The 23,103-nt window shown below is 36.3% G+C and overlaps 1 pseudogene; it reads right to left on the minus strand.

Annotated features, from left to right (window-relative positions):
• Positions 1-11,133: 11,133 nt before the first annotated feature.
• The window catches only part of LOC144257165 (small ubiquitin-related modifier 3 pseudogene), a 67,197-nt pseudogene continuing 55,227 nt past the window's right edge, over positions 11,134-23,103 (minus strand).

Below are 23,103 nucleotides of genomic sequence, written 5' to 3' on the forward strand. Positions count from 1 at the left end.
AAAAATCAGTAGATAAATATATGATTTATTCTACAGAGATAAGTGCTTAATGACACATTAAAACTAGTACTATTTGGTTGGTTTTGTTTAAGTGCAAGATAGAGGCCACAAAAACAGCAGATTTTGTTATGCTCTAATTCAGGACCCCCAAAAGACCACCAGAGACCAAGATCGATGTAAACAGCATTTATTTATTGCGAGCTAGCTCCGTCCTCCGCACGCACACACAGCAACTGGTGACACTGAGAGGCCCCAGCCCAGGGTTGGAAGCAGTTTTATACACTCTTTGGGGAAGGCAGGGACTTCACCTACATCATAGCATCTCTTAGCAAATCATCACACACCCACACACCGCAGGAAAAATCATAAAATAACTCTAAAACATGATTAGCACATTCACTGGCGGGAACAATTTGGGTAGGGGTAATTGGTTACTACAAGAGGGGGATTCGTTTGAACTGATTGGTTTAAGCCAAGAGAGGTGTTCATGCTGAACTACATGGTTTCCCAACACATTATCAACCACCATAAACTCCTGGGAGGGTCATCTGGCATCCCAGGTATTTCCCTGTCTCATGCTGATTGGTGGCTGCTAGGGGGTTGCTATGGATCCCCACCTAGCCTGACTGAGTCAGGAACACCTGGTGCTGCAGATCTCTCCTGTTATTTGTAGATAAACAACTCAGCAGGGTGGGTATGTGCCTTGGAGTGCTCTGTGGGTCTTTCCAAGGACAAAGATCAAGACCGTGCCCCTTCCTTGGACAGGCTTTGCTCTGAGGTAGACGCTGGTTTTTCAATTTATTTGTACAAAATGGAGCCAGATATTCAATGGGTTTTTTTTCCATGGCAAACAAGGGAAGCTGACAGTAAATAAACTGAGCAGTGAGTGAGATTACTTGTGTGTTTATTAGAACTATGAACATATATCAGACTAAAGGCAACAGTTAGAGGTCTGATAATGTCAGAAATGACAGAAATAAGAAAACTAAATTTCTTCGTAGAAACACACCATTATAAATACAGATGTCTCTTTAGCCTGCAGAGAAATTGCTGGTATCAAAATGCCATGTCACCATCTGCAACACACTGTGCAATGATAAGATTAGTTCCCTTGACCTTCATGTGTCTCAATCTCCAATTTTCTCATTGTATTCTGTCATTTCCATGATTTTTATGTAGCTTCTTGTGGTATATTAGCCATAAGGGTTTAATAATCTCTTCAACATGATAATGAGGTCAAGTGAAAAAATCAAATAATTGCCTTACCTATATTATAGCAATTATTACCAGATTACCTAATAGTGTGATCAAGAAAGTTCTCCTTTATTGGTAAATTCTAGCTAGAAAATACAGGCAGAATGTTAAAATTAGAGTATAACCTTTTTTCAAACCTAATGAAATAACCTGTCTAGACAATAATCTTCAATGGCTGTTAACACCTTTAGGACTGATGAGGAAGTTACAATGATAGATACACATCTGAACCCATGCACAATCAAAGCACCATGGAAAAAATGGAATCAGATTTGATGAGCTTTCTGATGAAATTCTACAGGCTGTTTCATATGTATTATGGACTGAACTGTGTTCTTCCAAAATTCATATGTTGAATACCATAGTACCTAAGAACATAACCATATTTGAAAATAAAGTCTTTAAAGAGGTGGTTAAGTTAACATGAGGTCATTAAAGTATGCCCTAATCCAATATGGTTGGTGCCCTTATAAGCAGAGGGAAAGAAAATAAAATCTCTGTTGTATTAAAAAAAAAAAAGAATTCTTTCTAGAAATACATAGCACCACTGATACAGTCAGTATTCTTGCCAAAAAAGCAAACATGAATCTGATCTAGTCTTTAGATTTAACCTCTTTCAGGGAGAATCCAGAGAAGAATGAGAGGAACATGCTAAATAACACCTCCTGGAGTGCATTCAGCTAAAACAAGGATGTGGGAAATTCCATATACTAGGGACCTATTTTATTCAACAAGTACATAAAAGGGGAGAAAAATAAACAGAAAGGAAAAACTACTAGTTGTAAGTCTTAATGTGTTCTTTAAGTGCATAAAGAGCCATACTAAGCAATGTACACCTTATTTGGAACCTAATTCAAATGATATCAACTGGATATCATGAGATGATTAGGAAATTTGGGCAGTGAATCAATATTTACTAATTGAGAAATGATTTCTATTTTGAAGGGCATAATGACAATAAAATGGTTCTTATTTATTTTTACAAAACATACCAAATTTTCCAGATGAAATACTATGCTATCTGAAATTTGCTTCAGCATCCATAGGGAAAAAAGAGAGAAAGAGTGTAATTGAATATAACTGAAATAAAATTGGTCATGTGTTGATAATTGTTAAAACTAAGTGGTCAGTTCTTCATATTTTTTCTTCTTCTATTTTGATTTCAAATTTTCCATAATGAATAAATGAGAGATCACATAGTGAGGTTTATAAAGAACCTGAAATTTCTGTGTCATGAACTAAACTTCTTTGAATGTTTTGTGAGGATTGAAGCATACCCCATCCTGGATATCTAGAACGAGTTCACCCATGACATAACTAGTCTTTCTGGAGTAATGTCTTTTTATCAAGCTCCTCTTGTGTCTGATTTACTGGCTGATTCTGGTCTCATTTCATTTCATTCTTACGTTCAATTTGATCTCCTCTTTTCGTACACTGCTAACTCTTGGTTGTCATACTGGTTTTCCTTCTGACAAGAATATTTGGTCACAGAATCAGTGTCTTAAGATGAGATGCAGGGGGCTGGGGTTGTGGTTCAGCGGTAGAGCACTTGCCTAACACTTGCAAGGCCCTGGGCTCAATCCTCAGCACCACATAAAAATAAATAAAATAAAGGTATTGTGTCCAACTACAACTAAAAAATAAATATTAAAAATAAAAGATGAGATGGCATTGACACATTTGGATGGTCATTTTTTGACCTACCGAGCCTTCTGGTACTGAAACTCCAAATTTCACCTGCCCACCTGAGTCAGTGTTGCTTATACTTCTTGCTGCTGCCATTTTCCTCCATCTACAATCTTGCCTGCCGATTTTTTCCCCAATGATTTTCAAAGGTCAACTTTTTCCTCAGATCTATTTACTATCCTTACACTTTAAATGACCTAAATTTTGTAATACAATAGAGCCGAAACACAGATAGGTTCTACTTTTTGGAAAGGTGAACAAATAAAAGGGTACCACTTTATGATCACTTTTTATTTAACTTGTCTCACAGCTGAAAAGCTGCCCACTTGTGCTGAGGTTGGAGGTGGGTATGCAATTGCTTCCCCTGCCACAATCTCATGACCTGTTATAACCCTGAACCCTGTACAACAATCTGTTGTAGCTAAATACTGTAAATCCATAGCAACAACCTGGGTGCCATCCAGACTTGAGGAAGGTTCTGGGAAACATTGGTTGATGGTGGTTTTGATGATTCACTAGGTACTTAAGCAGTGTTTTGCCACTGCCACCCTCACCCAATTCTTCTGCATGTGGTTTCTATTAACTTCAAGGAGATAAATATGAAGAAAAAGCTTTCTCCAAGAACTTGACCCATTTTTCCAAGCATGTCTATTTTTGCATGGCTGGCAACGTACTTTGGTGGAAAAGCCCTCCTCATGCTAAGGAAAAGCAACAGTACACCTGTTCACATTCTTCACCTTTGGTAAGGAATATCTGGGAGAAGTTGTTCTGCCCCTTTGGCAGCTATAGACAGACAGGGTTTCATCTTGTGCAGCACTCAGAACTGAAATTTTTTAATGCTTTATATGCTGTATATACCTGCAAATAGCTTTTGGGAAACTAGTAACTCAGATAGCAGTGGATAGATAATATGAGATGCCATACCATTGAAAAGGAAATCAACTGGAAAGTTGCACAGGAAATTGGTTGTTTGAATTCAATATTATGTAAATCTGGAGAATACCTGCAAGATTTAAGAATTCTTAAGTTGAGAGTAAAACATGAGATAGAGTTAAAGAGATCATAAAGAAAAATAGTTGAAATTTATATCTCTACTCATGAATCAAGTGATGTCTTTTCTAGGTAGTAATATTTGCACTGATGAGTTACCTTAGAAGAAAAACTGTGACATTCTATGTCTTTTATAAGTATATATCTGTTGGATATGGAAAAAGATGAACCCCAAAATAATGTGGCTGAGGGAGAAGGAATGAAGGAATCACTGTGTTTCCCAGTGACAAGACAGGTCACAGGGTGGGGGCAGGGGTGGGGGAAGGGGGGTGGGGATTTCCATCAAGTCTAAAATGACAATTTCTGAGAAGAGGCCAAAGCATTGCTCCTTCCCTAAACTGACCCCACACCCTCCATCTGGCCCAGTAAAGACTGCCCAAACTGACATGCTCATTAATTGAGTGATCTTTCAGTATAACCTATAATAAGCCTAAACCCCACTTTGGCCAGTGGCTCATTTTCCACCAGGAAAATGGACCCATCAGAGGCATCACTGCATTCTCAAATAATAGCTGTGCTGAGCTGATCTATAAAGTTGGCATCCAGCCCGATCCCTTTTGTGATAATGATATTACTTTTAGGTTTTTCAAAATCAGACTAATCTGGGGTATTATTAAATAGTAAAAATATAATTGAAAGCCTAAATCATTCTAATTACCCCTAATTTATACCTTTCAAAAGTCATTAAACTAGTCAAAGAAACTACCTCCAAAAATGAATTAACTCAGCTGGGCATAGTGGTATATGCCTGTAATCCCAGCAACTCAAGAGACTGAGACAGGAGGATCACAAGTTCTGAAAGGGTAAAGTTTCTAAGCTGCAAAGCCTGAGTTAAAATGTAAAGGACTAGATATTGTAAAGTTTCTGAACTGCACACAGAACCTGAAATTCCTGAGGCAGTTAAGACAATGCCCGGTACTGACCATTTAGTTGTTTAATAACCTAGGACCCCGTGCAGCTTGGCACGTAGGCATTCAGGGCCCAAACCAATCAGTTTGAATGTATCCCCTCATTAGGATTGACCTATCACTCCCGCCGACCTGTTCCTGCCAATGAATGTACTAATCATGTTTGGGAATTGTTGTTTGATTTTCCCGAGGTGTATGGTGATTTGTTAAAGGAGACTGTGATGTATGTAAAGCCCCTGCCCTCCCTAAAAAAGTGTACTTAAGCACTGCTCAACCCCTGCTCGGGGCTCTGGGCTGCTCTCCCTTCTTGAGTGAGCACGGAGCCCCGCATGCTGGATCTGCAATAAACCCCTTTTGCTGTTGCATGAGTCGGTCTCTTGGTGGTCTCTTCCTCCGACGTTCAACGGACCCTTACAGTTTGAGGCCATCCTCAGGAACTTAATGAAGCCATAAGCAACTTGGCAAGACTCTCTCTCAAAATAAAAAAATAAAAAGGGCTGTGGGTATAGCTCAGTAGTAAAGCACTCCTGGGTTCAATTCCCAGTACCAAAGAAAATAAAGAAAAAAAAAATAACTCCATAGCCTCACTTAGAGATTAAGCTTTGTTTTTACCAAAATATTAGAATCTACAATTCACCTGTTTCTGGAAGAATATCTACTGAAATTTTGGTTTAAAAAAAAGTTAGAAATAAGGTAGGATGAATTCTACATTAATAATCAAAAGTTTGGGTCTCTAGCCCTGCCTCAACTTATAAATTAGCATAAGACTAGAATATCCAATTAGCATTTCTGAGTCTCAGTTCATTACATATACAATGAAGGATTTGTCCTCTCTTCTTCTGAAATGACGTGCATGACTTTATACATTTAAAATTGTATAAAACTAAAGCATTCTGTTCTAAAAAAAAAATTTAAAGCAGAAGGGTGCACATCTAAAAAAGGTAAATGAGATTAGCTGTTAAAAGATTTCTGAAAGAACTAATTGCTAGATTGGGATTCTGTATTTGATTTTAAATTTCCTGGGAAGAATAACTTTTTAAAATGAAGAACGAATTCATCAGTAAAAAACAATTTATTTCTTGAAATAAATTTAAATAGGAATTAATTCATCTCCCTACTATAACACAGAACCTTACTAACATTGTAAATATTTTGCCATTTAACCAATTATGATTTTGTAAATGGCACATAAATGTCACTCAGATGCAAGTTTCTGTTATGCACTTTCTGAATAAAGACCATGTAAACTATAACAAGGTACTAGGATGAATATTAGGATGAGATACTATGGCCTAGAGAATCCCTGATGACTTTACCAAGGACTTGGAAAGAACTCTTTCTCCAATTTCAAATGTGTTCAAAGAACTTTATGCAAAGCAGCACTGTAGTCAACATGCAATTGTTTTCTCTAACTGCTTTGTAGAGCATATAGTCTGTGATGTTAATTGAGGCACCAAGCTTTAGCTATCATAGGAGGGTGCAAACTACTCATCTTATGAAAATGTACCAGTTTGACTGGTATTTTGCCTGAGTAGGAGGTCAACCTGCTTTGCATGTGCAGAGTTGAGACCTCCAAGTTTTAAGCTAATTAAACAAACACTCAAAAACTTTCCAAGCACCTGCATATGCTAATATGTTATAGTGCAGAAGAGTATTTGAACATACTACCATTTATAGGAATCAGTTCATATTAGGAATAGAACCCCTGAACTGTCTTTTGTTATTGTACTTTCAGCCTATTATTTGTGTCTTGACTTTGTTATGTTTGGTCATAATGAGGTGGGGGGTAAGAGGACTGCAAATGAACAGCTGGGGCAGGTGTAATGAATGATGAAGATGGGGGTTGATTCAAGAGGAAATAAAATGCTAATATCTCCAGAGCACTTCCCCCTCCTCCAATTTGTTGTCAAGGTTACCTGCCTCCAGGGAATTGTTCCCCCCAGTAAGGAGTTGTTAATGAATGCCTATACCCCAGGGTGGATTGTTCTCGCCCTTGGATCACTCCACCTTTGGGTCACTTAGGCAATATAAGAGAGGGAGGGGGCATAAGTAGAGAGGAAACATAAAAAGTATAAAAGGAGGAGGACACCCCCACTCCCTGGGCACCAATTGAGACCCTATCCTCTGCAGAGGAATCTCTGTCTTTCTGTCTCTCTGTTCTATTCTTTAAATAAAACTTTTTGTACTTGCCTCAGCATTTCTCAGGTGTTCATATCTTCAACACAAGAGGAAAGGGACTCCAACATGATTCTCAACACCGATATCAATAACAATATTTTAAATATCTGCCTTCTTCTTTGTGTTCCTCAATTTCCTGCCTAGTTTTCTGCTGTATCTCCTGTTTTCTTTAATATTTTATTTTAAATACCCAGATTTTTGATGCTTCTGGAACTTATTTTAATACATAATATGAGGAAGGGATCTTGTTTTTTTCCAGATCTTTTGCCAGTTATGGCAGCATCTTTATTAAGTAAACCTGAGATAGAATTTTGGTTTAAATATAAAAAGGGGCATACAGTATTGGCATTATTTGTTTTCAATGTGTGGCTGATGGTGAGTTGCTCCCTATGGATTACTGGCCAAGAGTTCTATGTGCTTCTTGAGAATTATTCTAGTTAGACAATAAAATTATGTGACAGGCTTAAATGCTAATGATTATTAGAGTCTGAGAGCCTCAAAGACAGAAATAAGACCATATTATTTCTATATCCCACTAGAATTCATAGTTTGTTTTTCATATTTTAGGTATTCAGTTATACTTATTTAAATTAACACTATGATAGTATAGCATGTATCCAATTTATTCAAGGGAAATGAGGAAATATTAAAATTAAAACAGGCTCAAGCACAATTACATATATTGCTATTAAAGAATTATTTTTATGCTTAGGAAAACATGTCTACCAACTGCAATTATGAGAATTCCCATAGGTTTAATATGATAATAATATTTGAATAAAGAAGACTACAACATATGACATAACTGGACATTATAGCACATCAGGAGAAAGCAAATTGTGGCAAATATTACTTATTATATAGCTAACAGCCAGGTTTTTTCCTCCTTGATGGCAAATTAGACTTTTGTTTGAGTCTTCAATTTCTTATGTGCTATGAGAAAGTTCACACTCAGAGAGTAAATAATGATGGCTATCAGCCAATTACGGTGTTTCATTGCCCTTGATAGTGATTAGCTCAGACATAAACATGTGACCCAATTCTAGTTGATAATAACTGCAGATAAATCTATTTAAGTATTTCTAACAAAAGTTTTCACTTATAGTGATATAAAATTAAATAAAAAATAAGACCCTCTTCTTCTTTACTGGTTGTTGAGATATCTTGCAGTCACAAGGAGGTAAAATGCTAAAAGGACATGGGTACTTAAGGGTATTATTGAGCCAGTAAATCAACCAATCCTGGAATTTCCCCTAATTCCAGTCTTGCTATTATCTAAGGAGTTAAATTCCTTATTGTTTAAGAGAAACACTTGTACTAGGGCTATGCTTACTTAAGAACTGAAAATATCTTGCCTGTTGTACATGGTACAAAAGCACAGACTTTGGGTCTAATCTCAGCTTCACCACTTACTACATTTAAGGTAAATATCCTTAAATCCTTCTATCTGGTTTTGTCCTACATACTGAAATAATTTCAATTGAATATATTCATCAACATAGTTACATGTAAAAAACATACATACATGAATAAAACATTGTATTTTTGTTTAGAAATAGAATTGTGTAATTTTTCACCAACGTGTAAAATGAAAATCAAGGACATTTCTTTGATTACAGAATTACTGATTGGAGTTTTACATTTATATTGTGATAACTTTTGAGAGTGAAAATAGTCATTATTCTGATGTGTGTATATATATAATAACTATATAGTATATATTATGACTATATATTATATAAATATATGACTTTTGAAATACTGACTAAAAAATAGCTCTATTTTACAACTATTTTTAAAGTTTAAATTCTTTCTAAAAATGAAATTGTATATTAGAACAAATGTTTAAAAATCTCAAAATTGATTACCTGAATATTTTAAAATAAGCACAAAAATTAAGTCTTCTTGATGTACATTTTCATACTATAATCAGTTTCTTGGCCATATATGGCTGATATGGTCACTGGTACTCCTTTAACTGATGTAGTTTTTCTAGTGTTTTTTCCTAGTTTGTTTTCTTGTTGTTTTTTTTCCCCCACAAAATTGCCTGAACCATCTTTAAAGGTACAATACCATCTTTGGGTTTTTTTTTTTTAATTTTTTGGTTGATCAAAAAACAAACTTGTTGACAGAATACCAAACTATCTTTACTGTTTACAGTAAAGTAAAACATAATGTACAAATTGGTGAACAAACAATAGAGACAACAACATCCCACCAGAACCCATACAGCAAAACTGAGGAAACAAAGAAATTTCCGCAAGATTTGAAGGAAAGAAGGTGATGGGTCATTGTCAGGTAACTATAAAAGTCAGAGAATGGCCATCAAGCAACAATGGATCCTTATAGGACAATAGACAGAATTATGAACATTTTAAATGATATAGATTCCCAAATATCTCACAGAATTGGAGTCACTGTTCTAATGCATAATTTTGATATTTATTTGGACAGTGGCAGAGTAAAACTCTGTAACACTAAGTCACCTTTCTGTGGGTTTCTTTTGCAACCACACTTTTATACAGCTCTTTTATACAACATAACTGCAAATTCAGTAATATTTCATCTTACTTTTTATAGAGAGACCATAATTATTTGTTAGAAGTAAATCTGAGGCCATGATACAATTACCAAATGAGAAACATGGTAATTATTTCCTTGTTTTGAAAGGATAAAAGCTGGTTTGGATTGTGCCAATCATTGCCCACATACCCACACCCAGGCAAAGAGAGCTGGGGTAGCATCCTGGGCCTCAGACCCAGACAGGACACACTCAGGAGCAGAAAGTACTTGGGCCTTACTACTGAAGGGGACTTAACTTTCTTTTTTGCTTCTGAAGAAGTATTCTAGTATTTTGCCTTCAACTTTACCATCTGCTTGATGAAGCTTGTCATTTGCAGCTTTTAGAATTTTAATAACATGTTTGGTGGAATTCCGCCCCCCACACTCTCCCACAGATGCACAGTGTGAACATGAGCTCGCCACATGATTTGGACAAGTAGCTCCAGCAGTGACCACTACTCCAGGGGTGAGAGCCTGGCCACGGACTGAGAGCCAACATTTAGCCACAAGTTTGAAGGAAAAATTGTTTTGGGAGGGGCAATGAACAAATTCAAGAACAAAAACAAAAACAAAACCTTACAACTCATTTCACAAAGAGAACAATGTGATTGGCCCAATGCAAGCTGTAAAATCATCCTGGCAGAGTTTTGTTTTGTTTTATTTTAATTTTTTATTTGTTTTAATTAGTTATACATAACAGTAGAATGCATTTATGCACTTTGATACATCATATATAGATAGAATATAATTTCTCATTTTTCTAAATGTACATGTTGCAGAATCATATTGTTCATGTAGTCATATACATATATATATATATATATATATATATATATATATATATATATATACACATACAGTAATAATGTCTGTTTCATTCCACTATCTTTCCTATCTCCACATCCCCTTCCCTTCCCTCCCATCACTTTCCTCTATGTAATCTAAGGTAACGCTATTCTTCCCTAGTGTCCCCCCACCCCCACTTTATTGTGAATTAGCAACCACATATTAGAGAAAACATTTGGCCTTTGGTTTTGTGGGATTGGCTTACTTCTCTTAGCATGTTATTCTTCAACTCCAACTATTTACTGGCAGATGCCATAATTTTACTCTTCTTTAAGCTGAGTAATATTCCAATGAGTATATATGCCACATTTTCTTTATACATCCATCTATTGAAGGACATCTAGGTTGGTTCCATAGTCTAGCTATTGTGAATTCAGCTGCTATAAACATTGATGTAGCTGTGTCTCTGTAGTATGCTGATTTTAAGTCCTTTGGGTATAAATCAAGGAGTGGGATAGCTGGTTCAAATGGTGGTTCCATTCCCAATTTTCCGAGGACTCTCCATACTGCTTTCCATAGTGGTTGCACCAATTTGCAGTCCCACCAGCAGTGTATGAGTGTTTGGGCACTTGAAGTGTGTGAAGGATCATTTCGGTGACTATCCTTGGTTTTCTCGAACTCCTCTGTGATCAGCCTGGTCGCTCACCATTCAACAACAAATGCAAGGAGGATGGCAGGGTGTGGGGTGGTCCCTCTGGAGGCCATGCCTCCCATCCGATGCTGAAACACGTCGATGGTGTCCTGACCTCCATCTCCAGCTGGGATGGAGTGTCTGTTTCATTGATTGGTTGCCCATCGAACCTGAATCTAATCTGTCTCATTGACAAGCCCTGCTTCTCATAGTAGGCCTTCATCAGCTTGCTCAGTGGAGTGTGCCTCTTGATTTTGAACTGCACCACTGAGCCATCCTGCGCCACCACCTTCAGGTTGATGTGGTCATTCTCTGTCTTCACACCCTCCTTGGGCTTCTCCTTGGATGTGGCTGTGCAGCGCTGGCAGCTAGACACAGCCGCAACTCAGGTTGATCAATTTTTAAATGTTTACAGCTTCAATGAACTTTTCTCTGTACTTACACTTCTTAATTGAGAAAATATTCTCACTCTTTGAAAGTAATTGTTTTCATTTAGAAATTTATAAACATTTCAACCCAATGTTTTCAGAGTATTGCATTTTGGCCTATATTCAGTATAACTTACTTCAGCAAATATTTTTACTAGACAGAACATATGTACTATATGCATGATACACACACTCATAAAGAGGCCACAACAGAAACTCAAGTACAAATAGAAGATTAACATCCTTGCTTATTTAATGGAAACACTAATGATAATACTTTGCTTCAGTTAAAAAAAAAAAAAAAAAAAGCTAAATTGGATGGGACACTAGGTCACCAATAATAAAATAGACAGTTCAAACATCCCAAAATGTATGCTCACCCTATTTACAATGTGAAGTCTATGATTTCTGTTTGAGGATTTGCTTCTAAGTAAAGTAAAAATTTAAATACTGGATAAAAAGTATCTGAAATTGTAAACTTCCTATAATTTCATAGCCTTTGTCCAAATCTTTAACCCCTTTCAATTTCTTACCTTATGTAGCAAATTATATTTAACAAGTTCAGTTTTCATAGGCATGACTATGTCATATACCATTATATAGGTTTTCCTGGTATTTAAGTAAAATATGTAAATTAAAACACAAGCATAACTGGCATAAACAAAGTTTGAACACAAAGAATGACTTTTGGTTATAATCATCAAATCAGAATAGCCTAAGCTCCCTCCCCATTAGATGGAAAACACAGAACAAGAACAGTAAGTCATCCCTTTTAAAAAAAATTTAAGGGAAATTACAAAATAATTAATGAACTTATTTTTTACAGAAGTAATGAAGCAAATTGTCCCCACTTTGGAATATCTACTGTGTCTTGTAATATACAAAACCTCTTGCCAGCCTCCTTAGTTTAAGATCAAAGATTTTGATTCTTTAGAATCAGATTCTGTAGCTTTGCTATATTCCGATGAGCCTCATGCTCCCAATATTTTCTGACACTGAATATGTAAGAAGAGAAGAACTCTCAAATATGTGTGTCTTATTTTAAAATGTAAATCCTAACTCCTATTCTTGTATATATTTTTTAAAATTATAGAAATCACATAGACATGTCACTTGCCTAGTAAGAGAAAAAGGGAGAGTTCTCAACTGCAGCTTGCTGCTACTACAATAAGAACAAACCTGCATTTATTTCTTCTGCCTTAGTTTGCTCTGGGTCTTTTCATTCCCAATCATATAAAAAGGCTCCATGACACCACACTCATAATTACAGAAGAATTCCAAGTAAAATATGTAGCTCCTCTACCCTCAAGAAGTGGAACAAAACTCCAATTTCTTAATGGCAGACTGCAGATGGTAACTTCCTTCATGGAGTGCAACATGGAAGGGAGGGAGAGGAGCTCTACAGAGGAGTGCCTTGACAAACACCACCTGGAGCCACAGGATTAAGGACAGTATCAACAGGGACAAGTTTAATAAAAACTGCATTCTACAGGGACACAGTTACATCAATGTTTATAGCAGCACAATTCACATTAGCTAAATTGTGGAGCCAACCTAGATGCCCTTCAATAGATGAGTGGATAAAAAATGTGGCTTATATACACAATAGAATATTACTCAGCAATAAAAGAGAATAAAATCCATTTGCAGGTAAATGGATGGAGTTAGAGAAGATAATGCTAAGTGAAGTTAGCCAATCCCAAAAAACAAATGCCAAGTGTTTTCTCTGATATAAGGAGGTTGATTCATAGTGGGATAGGGACGGGGAGCACAGAAGGAATAGAGGAACTCTAGATAGGGCAGAGGGGTTGGAAGGGATGGGAGGGGGTATGGGTTTAGAAATTATTGTGGAATGTGATAGACATCATTATCCAAAGTACATGTATGAAGACCCGAGTTGGTGTGAATATACTATGTATACAACCAGAGATATGAAAAATTGTGCTCTACATGTGTAACAAGAATTGTAATGCATTCCGCTGTCATATATAAATTTTTTAAAATGAATAAAAAATAAACAAACAAACCAAAAAAAAGGAAAAGAAAAGAAATTAGAATGGTATTTTGTCTCTGTGGTCTTCCTCCAAAAAACCTATAATCCTAATCTAGTCTTCTTATGTAAAATAGTTTAGAAAAGTTTCAATTTTCAATGAGAATGAAGTTAGCTTAATAATCATAATCTCATCAAGTGTGTATGAGCATCCAACCAACAGTTTGTACATTAGGAGATACTGAGAGTATGAGTGAGGGAATCCTCTCTGAATTGCCAAGCTATTTCTTCAGGATTGAAGCCAATTATTCAGGCTGCTTCTAAACATTGTTTGTAGCAGGAGAACTTCTCATGGGGACATATTCAATTAAAAATTTTTTATTAAGAATTTAATTTTGTGAATGAGTGAGTGTGTGAGAGAGAATGTGTGTGCATATGGGTGTGTTTGTGTTTTAAATGTTGATCTTCTAAAAGCTTAAGGATGGGAAGATCCCTGCATATAGAAAACAAGGAGAGACAAATCTTTTGCAGTTTCCATTTCTATTGATATTCTTGTCAAGGTCATGTTATAAGTACCTCAAGCTTTTTTCAGATCCATTACAAAGCACTTAGGGATTGGCTATCATGTTAGATTTTCCCTGAGGAAGAAGGGTGAAAATGAGCAGGGCTCTGCCGGGTGGTGGTGGTGACAGTGATAACACCATAATGATAACAGACAGCAACATCAAACCAGTGATAATACAATTTAGTGAAGAACCTCTTTGTCCCATTAATCGTAATGGATACTTTATACTTAGCACCTCATTTAACAAACTTGTTAGGAGAATATTATTCTTCCCATCTTATTCTTCCCATCTGAGAAAATTTAACAGCATGGAAAAAATTCTAAAACTACACTAATAATAAGAGTCTTAAATATCTGATCCTTTTCCACAATATGCACTGCCTCTGAAGAATATCAGTTGGTTTCTAACATATGGGTGATCCATGGACAAAAAAATTACTAGCACGCATGCATTAATATGCATTGATCTCACTTAGTCAATGGAGCAAAATTGGAGGAAATACATTTAGTTTATCTGGACCAGATGGCACAGATGCTACAATATAACTAAAAATACTTTTTAACCCATTCTCATTCTCAAAAATTCTTTATTAGAAGTCTTGACAGAAAAATGAACTGAAATCTCTGTTTGCACCTCTGTAACAAAATACCATAGAGTAATTTATTTTATTTTTTTAATATTTATTTTTTAGTTTTTTTAAAAACAATAGAAAGTTACTTCTCACAGTTATGGAGTCTCTTCTCATGCCATCTTTTGCAAAAGTCATATAAGAATATTGGATGATCAGGCTTTTTTCCTTTTTCCCCAATTCTGATAGCATCATTAAAATCACTTGGGGTTTAGGGAGTACATTTCCACTTTAGATTTCACAGTTATTAAGGATTATATGTGGCTAGAACTAATTAGATCTCAGATAGTAGTTATTTTAGCAAGATCAACAAGCTTCTTTATCTATTGCAGAATTCAGAAAGAAGAGGTTACTAGAATCAGTGACTGAGTATAGTCTATGGATGGAAAGAATGAAATTAAATGAGGATCAGACTGAGAAAAAGAACCACTAACTGGAAAGAAGCTTGAAAAATAATAACAAAATATAGGGTGACAGGGTTATGGGTTACAGATTGTATCCTACTCCATAATTGTGAGTGAGAAATATCCTAGCCTATATTTCTCAATGTTTTGTTTATTTTGTTAAGTATGTCACACACTTTGAAATCAGAATTCTGTCAATTCTTTAAAAAAAATAGATGTAAACGATTTAAGGAGAAGCTCCTCAAACAGTAGGCAGACATCAAGACAGTCCTTCATACTTTGCTGCATCATTGGACAGAATATGTTGAAGTCTTTGTGATTTTAAGGAAGTCATAAAGAGGCTCTGAAATTTAGACTGTGTCTTTGTTATCATGACAGATTGGTATTCAATTATAGCATATTACACTCAATAGCTGGATGTTCATACGTTTGCACCTCTGTAACAAAATACCACAGAGTGAGTAATTCAAAAACAATAGAAAGGTACTTCTCACAGTTCTGGAGGCTCAGAGGGCCAGGATCAAGATGCTGGCGGGTTAAGTTATCTGGCAGGGGCTGTGCTCTGCTTCTCAAATGGCCTTGAACACCACATCCTTTGGAGGAGAGGAACCCTGTCCTAACACAGCAAGGCAGAAGGGCAGAAGAGATCAAATACCCTCTGTCAAGCCCTTTTACAATGACTTTTCATGTGGAGCCCTCATGACCTAAACCCCTCCTGAAGGCTCCACCTCCTGACACAGCTGGATTGGAGAATAAATTTCCAATGCATGGAAGTTGGGGGAACACACCTAGATCATAGAGTTCTGTCTCTGGCCCTACAAATGTATGTCCTGCTCACAAGTAAAAATATGCATTCCATCTCAAAATTCATTCCATCAAAAAACCACCCCCAAATTCTTAACTGTACCCAGTATCAATTCAAAAGTCTAAAATTCAATGTCTCATCTGAATTAGGTATGGGTAAGACTCAAACGTGTGTTTCCTCCTGAAGCTAATTGCTCTCCCATTGTGAGTCTGAAAAATCAAACTAGTATGTACTTCTAAACTCTATTGATGGAACAGGCATAATATAGACATCACAATTCCAAAAGGTAAAAATTGACATGAAGAGAGAGGTTACAGCTCCGAAGGAATTCCAAAGCCTAACAGGGCAAGCAATATGAAATCTTAAGCTTGAGAATATGTCATGCTTCCCAGATACACTGGGGTGAGGGTTGAGTCCCCAAGGCTCCAGGAGATTCTGCCTCCATGGCTATGCTAAGCACAGCCCAGACTGTACTCTCATTGGCTGGAATCAGGTGCCCAGGCAGGCATTGCACACTTGTGGATCTATAGTTATGTGGTCTCAAGAGCACTCCTGCCCCCATGACTTTACTATGCATTGCCCTTGTGTGGGCTCTGGACACCCTTTGAAATCCAGGTGAAGGTAGCCATGCAAGAAGAACACAACTCATTTACTCCCAAACCCTCCGAGTTAGTGAGAAGTAGACACTGCCAAGATTTATGATTCCCAACCTCAACAGCAATGTCCCAAGCCACAACTGGGGCCCATCTGGGTCATAGTAGGGCAGCTGAGGATGCTATACAGAAGTGGATGGGTAAGGAAGAGGCCCTGAGCAGCAATCCCCTAATTCCCATAGGTGACCTAGGTCCCTCATTTGAAGCAATCCTGACCTCAAGGCACTGGCACTCTGGGCCTGAGGTGGGTGTGGCAGCCTCCAAGTTATCCAAGTGCATTTGGGGTTATTCTCCCACTATCTGCTGGCTCATACCTGGCTTCCTTCTATGTACACTAATCTCCTTGTCAAAGAGAAGAGGATTTTTTTCACTGTGCAAAATGGACCTGCCTATGACCTCTTCTTTCTCTAACCATCCCATAAATCTAGAAGGAATGTCTTCTTTCTTTTTTGAAGATTAGAAGTTTTCTTTCCTAAACAAAATTTTTTGGTAGAACTTCATAGTTACATATAGTAGTTGGGTTCATCCCGAGAAAATCATATATGCATGGAATTCAATTTCAGTTTATAATTCCCTCCTTTTCCCTCCCGACCTCCCTCCCCTTGCTAGTGTTCCTGCCTCTATGTCTAAGACTTCCTTTTGCTCATCTATTTATTTATGTTTGATTTGTTGTTTTCATTTATACATAAATGTGAAGTTCCCTGTGGTATAGTTATATATATGATTTTTTAATAATTCATTCCTATTGCCTCTCCTTTCTAATCCTTAACACTGCATGTTGATCTTCTATACTACTTATATTCCCTATAGTTTTATGATATCCTACCCTTTCTCCTTCTTTCCTTTATTTTACTGTAGCTTCCACATATTAGAAAAAAAAAATTGACCTTTGAGTTTCTGAGACTGGTTTATTTCACTTAAATGGATATTCTCCCTTTCCATCCATTTGCCAGTAAATGCCATAATTTAATTCTTTTTTATAGCTGAGTAAAACTCCATTGTACATATATAACACAATTTCTTAATCCATTCATCTATTGAAAAGCACCTGAGTTGATTCCATAATTTAGTTATTGTGAATTGTGTTGCTATAAACATTACGATGGAAAATATCAAGGAGTGGGATAGCTGGGTCATATGATGGTTCCATCTCTAGATGTTTGAGGAATCTCCACACTGCTTTCCAGAGTGATTATACTAATCTGCAGTCCCATCAACAATGTATAAATGCACCTTTTTCCCCACATCCTCACCAACATTTGTTATTATTTTTATTCTTGATCGTTGTCATTCTGAATAGAGTAAACTGAAATTCTAGGTTAGTTTTGGGTTGCATTTCCCTGATTGCTAGAGATGTTGAACATTTTTCATATATTGTTGAACATTTGTGATCCTTCTTTTGAGAAGTTTCCTGTTTAGTTCTTTTGCCCATTTATTGATTGAGTTACTTAGTTTTTTGGTGGTAATTTTTTTTTCAGTTCTTTATATATTCTGTATATAAATCCCCTATCAGAGGAGTAGCTGACAAAGATTTTCTCATTCTGTAGGCTCTCTATTCATGCTCTTCATCATTTCCTTTCCTGCATACAGCTTTTTAATTTGATGCTGTCCCACTTATGATTCTTGGGTTTATTTCTTGCCTTTTGGAGATCTTGTTAAGGTAGTTGGTGCCAGCATCAATATGATGAAGTGTTGATGTTTTCTTCTTGCAGTTACAAGGTTTATGGTCTAAATCCTAAGTCTTTGATCCATTTTGATTTGATTTTGTTCAGGGTGAGAGATAGGGATCTAGTTTCATTTTTCTGCATATAGCTATCCAGTTTTCCCAGCATCATTTGTTAAAAAGGCTATCTTTTGTCAGAAATATTTTGGCACTTTTGTCAAGTATCAAATGGCTGTAAGTATGTGGGTTTGTCTCTGTGTCTAGTTTTCTCTTGCATTGGTCTTCCTGTGTGTTTGATGCCAATACCATGCTGTTTGTTTTACTACAGCTCTGTAGTTACAATTTCAGATCAGGTATTGTGATGCCCCCTGTATTGTTTTTCTCACTCAGTATTGCAAAGGCTATTCTGAGACTCTTATTTTTCAAAATGAATGTAATGTTGTTTTTTTCTAATTCTGTGAAAAATGTCATTGGTATTTTTTGCATATTACATTGAAATCTGTATATTACTTTTAGTAGTATGGCCATTTTGATAAAATTAATTCTGCCTATCCAAGAACTTGGGAGGTCTTTTTATCTTCTAAGGTCTTCTTCAATTTCTTTCTTCAGTGTTCTATAATTTTCATTGTAGAGCTCTTTTACCTCCTTGGTTAGATTAATTCTCAAATGTTTTGTTTTGAGACTTTTTTTATTTTTTATTGTGAATGGAATGGTTTTCCTGGTTTCCTCTTTGGCCGATTCACTGTTGGAGTATAGGAAAGCTATTGATTTATGGGTGTTGATCTTGTATTCTGCTACTTTGCTCAACTCGTTTATAAGCTCTATATGTCTTCTGGTGCATTTTGTTGATGTTTGTTTTTGATCTTCTAGATATAGGATCATATCATTAGCAAACAGAGATACTTTGATGACTTCTTTTCCTATTTGAAGCCCTTTGATTTCCTTCTCTTGCTTGATTATCTATCTGGCTAATGTTTCAAAGGTTATTTTAAATAGGAGTAGTGAGAGTGAACAGCCTAGTCTTGTTCCTGATTTTAGAAGAAATGCTTTAGTTTTTCTCCATTTAGTATTGATATTGGCTTTGGGTTTGTCATAAATGGCCTTTGTGATGTTAACTGCCTTTGATGCCTAGCTTCTTCAAGATTTTTAACATGAATAGGTGCTAGATTTTATCAAAAGCCTTTTTTGCATCTGTGGGAATGATCCTGTGATTGTTGTCCTTAAGTCTGCTTAATTGGTGAAGTATATTTATTGATTTGCATATGTTGAATCAACCTTGCATCCCTAGAATAAAACCGACTTGACCATTTTTTAATGTGGTGTGCTAATATTTTATTGAAGACTTTTGCATCCAAGTTCATCAGGGATAATGGTCTGTAGTTTTCTTTGATGCATCTTTGTCTGGTTTTGGTATCAGGGTTATACTGGCTTCATAGAATATTTGGGAGTGTTCCTTCCCTTTCAATTTCTTGGAATAATTTGAGGAATACTGGTTTATTTCTTCTATAAAGTTCTAGTATAACTCAGGTAAGAATCCATCCAGTTCTAAACTTTTCTACTTTGGAAAGTTTTTAATTGCTGTTTCAGTTTTATTAATTGATATTGGTCTGCTTAGGTTTTTCTATATCTCCCTGGTTCAATTTGGGCAGGTCATATATGTCTAAAAATTTGTCAATGTCTCCCATATTTTCCAGTTTATTTGAGTATAACTTTTCAAAATAGTTTCTGATGGTCCTCTGGATTTCAGAAGGGTATGTGATATCTTCTTTTTCATTTCTAATTTTATTGATTTGGGTCTTCTCTCTGTGTCTTGGTTAGTTTGGCTAAGCATTTGACAATCTTATTTATTTTTTTCAAAGAACAACTCTTCATTGAATTGATCCTGTGTATTTTCTTAATTCTGAATTTCATTAATTTCAGCTCCAATCTTAATTATTTCCTGTCTTCTACTGGTTTAGGAATTAGTTTGTTCTCTTATTCCTAATTCCTTTAGGTGGAGCATAAGCTTATTTATTTTAAATCTATTTTTTTTTTATGTAGGCATCCAGTGCTATACATTTTCCTCTTAGAATGCTTTTATGCTGTCCTAGGTATTTTGATATGTTGTATCCTTGTTCTCATTTGTTTCTAAGAATTTCTTGGTATCTATTCTCACATTTTTTTGGTTCATTCTTCACTTAAAAGAATATTATTCAATTTCCGTATGTTTACATTTTTCTTGCCACTGATTTCTAGTTTATTCAATTATGATCTGATAGAATACATGGGATTCTATTGATTTTTTCATATTTACTAAGATTTACTTTGTGACATAGAAATTTGTTTATTTTGGGAAAAGTTACGTGAGCTGCTGAGAAAAAGGTAAGTTCTGCTGTTTTGCGTGAAATATTCTATAGATATATGTTAGGTCCATTTGATTTACTAAGTATTATTTAGGTTAGAGATATATTTATTGATATTTATATTCTGATGACATATTAGTAATAAGTATGTGTTGAAATCAACGAGTATTAGTGTTGCGGTCTATCTGAGATTTAATGCCATGGAGTATTTTTTTTAATGTAATTGGGTTTGGTGACATTTGGGACATAAATATTTAATATCATAATATCTTCTTGTTGGGTCATTTCCTTTACCAGGATAGAGTGGCCTTCTTTGTCTCTTCTGATTTATTTTTGCTTAAAATCTTTTTTGTCAGATATAAAAAGAGCTACCATTACTAGTTTTTAGAATCTGTTTGTATGCAATATTTTTTCCCATTATTTTATCTTCAGCCTGTGGGTATCTTTGCCTACAAGTCCCTTGTAAACAGCATATAATTGGATCTTGATTCCTGATCCATTGTTCTAACCTATGCCTTTTAATTTGTGAGTTGAAATCATTAATACTCAGTGTTAGTGTGAATATGTGTTTGTGGTTTCTTGCCATTTTGGCTTTTATGCTATATTTAATACTGTCTTGAGACATGGGGCTCAATTTGTTTTGATCTTGAGCCCCATGTAATTGTACCCCACATAAGTCTAATCTGGGCTGAATAATGAACACATGCAGAAGAGCAATTAATGTGTAAATTAGGTTATATGAATGTATACATATATCTATATATTCAAACACATCTGCACAGTGAGCACATACACAACTATGCAGCATACTTACATGCACAAGAAATCATGCATAATGGGAAAAAGGTGAAGAATAATAAAACATGATGAAATGATATTTGAAAAAAAAAGTCAGAATTTTAAAAAGTAAAAAAAGGGAACATAGAGAAGAAAGAAATAAGCAGAAAAAAGAAAGAAAAGAAAAAGGGAAAAATCTGAATGAGAGAGGGCTTGTTTCTGCTGTGATGATCAAATCTGGTTGGAAGGGATGGATTTCAGTCTTCAGATTTATTTTTGGCTCTGTATTTTTAGCCACTATCCTTGTATTCCTCACCTAGCTGCCAGCCCAGGTGTAGTAGCTCTCAGCTTCCAATCTCCCAGCACTCGGTGGGATAGACTGGGGAATGCTGATAAACTGGGTAATCCTGTAGCAGGGCTGATGCAGAGTTCTAGATTGGAGTTTCTACTTGTTGGGGTTTGGACTTCAGTGAGTTTGGAGCTCTGCTGATGGATATTTGAGATTTGGTTCCCTCTCCCCGTTGGTGTGGAGCCTCCTCTCTCTACTGGGCTTCTGAATTTCTGGGACTTCAAGAAAAAATCCACTTTTAGGACATAGGGACTAACCCTCCATGGATTTCACCTTCACTGTTACAGATGTGACTTACTGAGTATCCACCTGGAGTGCAGATGCGCTTGTGTGGTGGTGGTGTCTTTGCAATAGCTCTTATGGAATGCCAACCGTTATGGGAGTTTTCTCCCTTGGAATCCACAGACTAAATGGTCCAGGTTAAATGATCTTTGTGCCTGTTTCAGTCTCTCTTTTCATCAGCTACTGGTAACTTCCTTCATAAATCCCCAATCCCCTGCCTCTGTTCACAGCTGCAAGAAGCTGCGCAGGGACAGCATTCAGTGCCTGAGAATATTTTCCCTACCTGCCAGTGTGCTCTGCCCTCACAGAGGGCTTTCTGCTCCAGGCTCCCTGTCCCCAAGGACGGCTTTTATCCCCACAGACAGTTTTGGATTTGTTTTCACTGAGACTCTTTCCCTACCAACGCTGTGCCCATTAATATCAGTCTTCCTCTGTAAACCGCAGGTTTCCCCAAGTCAATTTTTCTTTATTTTTTAATTTCTTTATTCCCCAGCCCCTGTCTTGCTGTGCTAGCAGCCAGAGCAGGCGCGCCTCTAAGGCATTATATTTTATGCTCAAGTACCAACTTTCTGGAGCTCTATGAATTTCTTTAACAGTTCAGTATTAGGTTTCAGTGAGGTTCCTTTGTTACCTTGCTGAGGAGCAATTTTCCCTCTAAGGAACTGCTGGGCTATGCTTCCTTCCTCTGTTCTGCCATCTTGTCTTATTAAATTTGGAGGTTTTTTACTATATTATCAGGCTGAAGGTTTTCCAAATCTTTACATTTTGCTTCCCCCTTAATTATGAATTCCATCTTTAAATCATTTCTCTTTTCTTGCATTTTATTATAGCAGTTAAGAGAAGTTGTGCGGCATCCTCAATGCTTTGCTCAGATATTTCTTCTCTCAAATATCCTATTCATCAGTCTTTTGTTGTTGTTGTTGTTGTTGTTGTACTGATGATTGAACCCAGGGGTGCTTAACCCACTGAGCCACATCCCCATATATATATATATGTACATAGTTAAGAGACAGGGTCTCACTGACTTGCTAAGTACCTCATTAAATTGCTGAGACTGGCTTTGAACTTCCCAGCCTCATCCTCCCAAGCCACTGGGATTAC

The sequence above is a fragment of the Urocitellus parryii genome, chromosome 10 (genome assembly GCF_045843805.1).
Source record: "Urocitellus parryii isolate mUroPar1 chromosome 10, mUroPar1.hap1, whole genome shotgun sequence".
NCBI classification, from domain to species: Eukaryota; Metazoa; Chordata; class Mammalia; order Rodentia; family Sciuridae; genus Urocitellus; species Urocitellus parryii.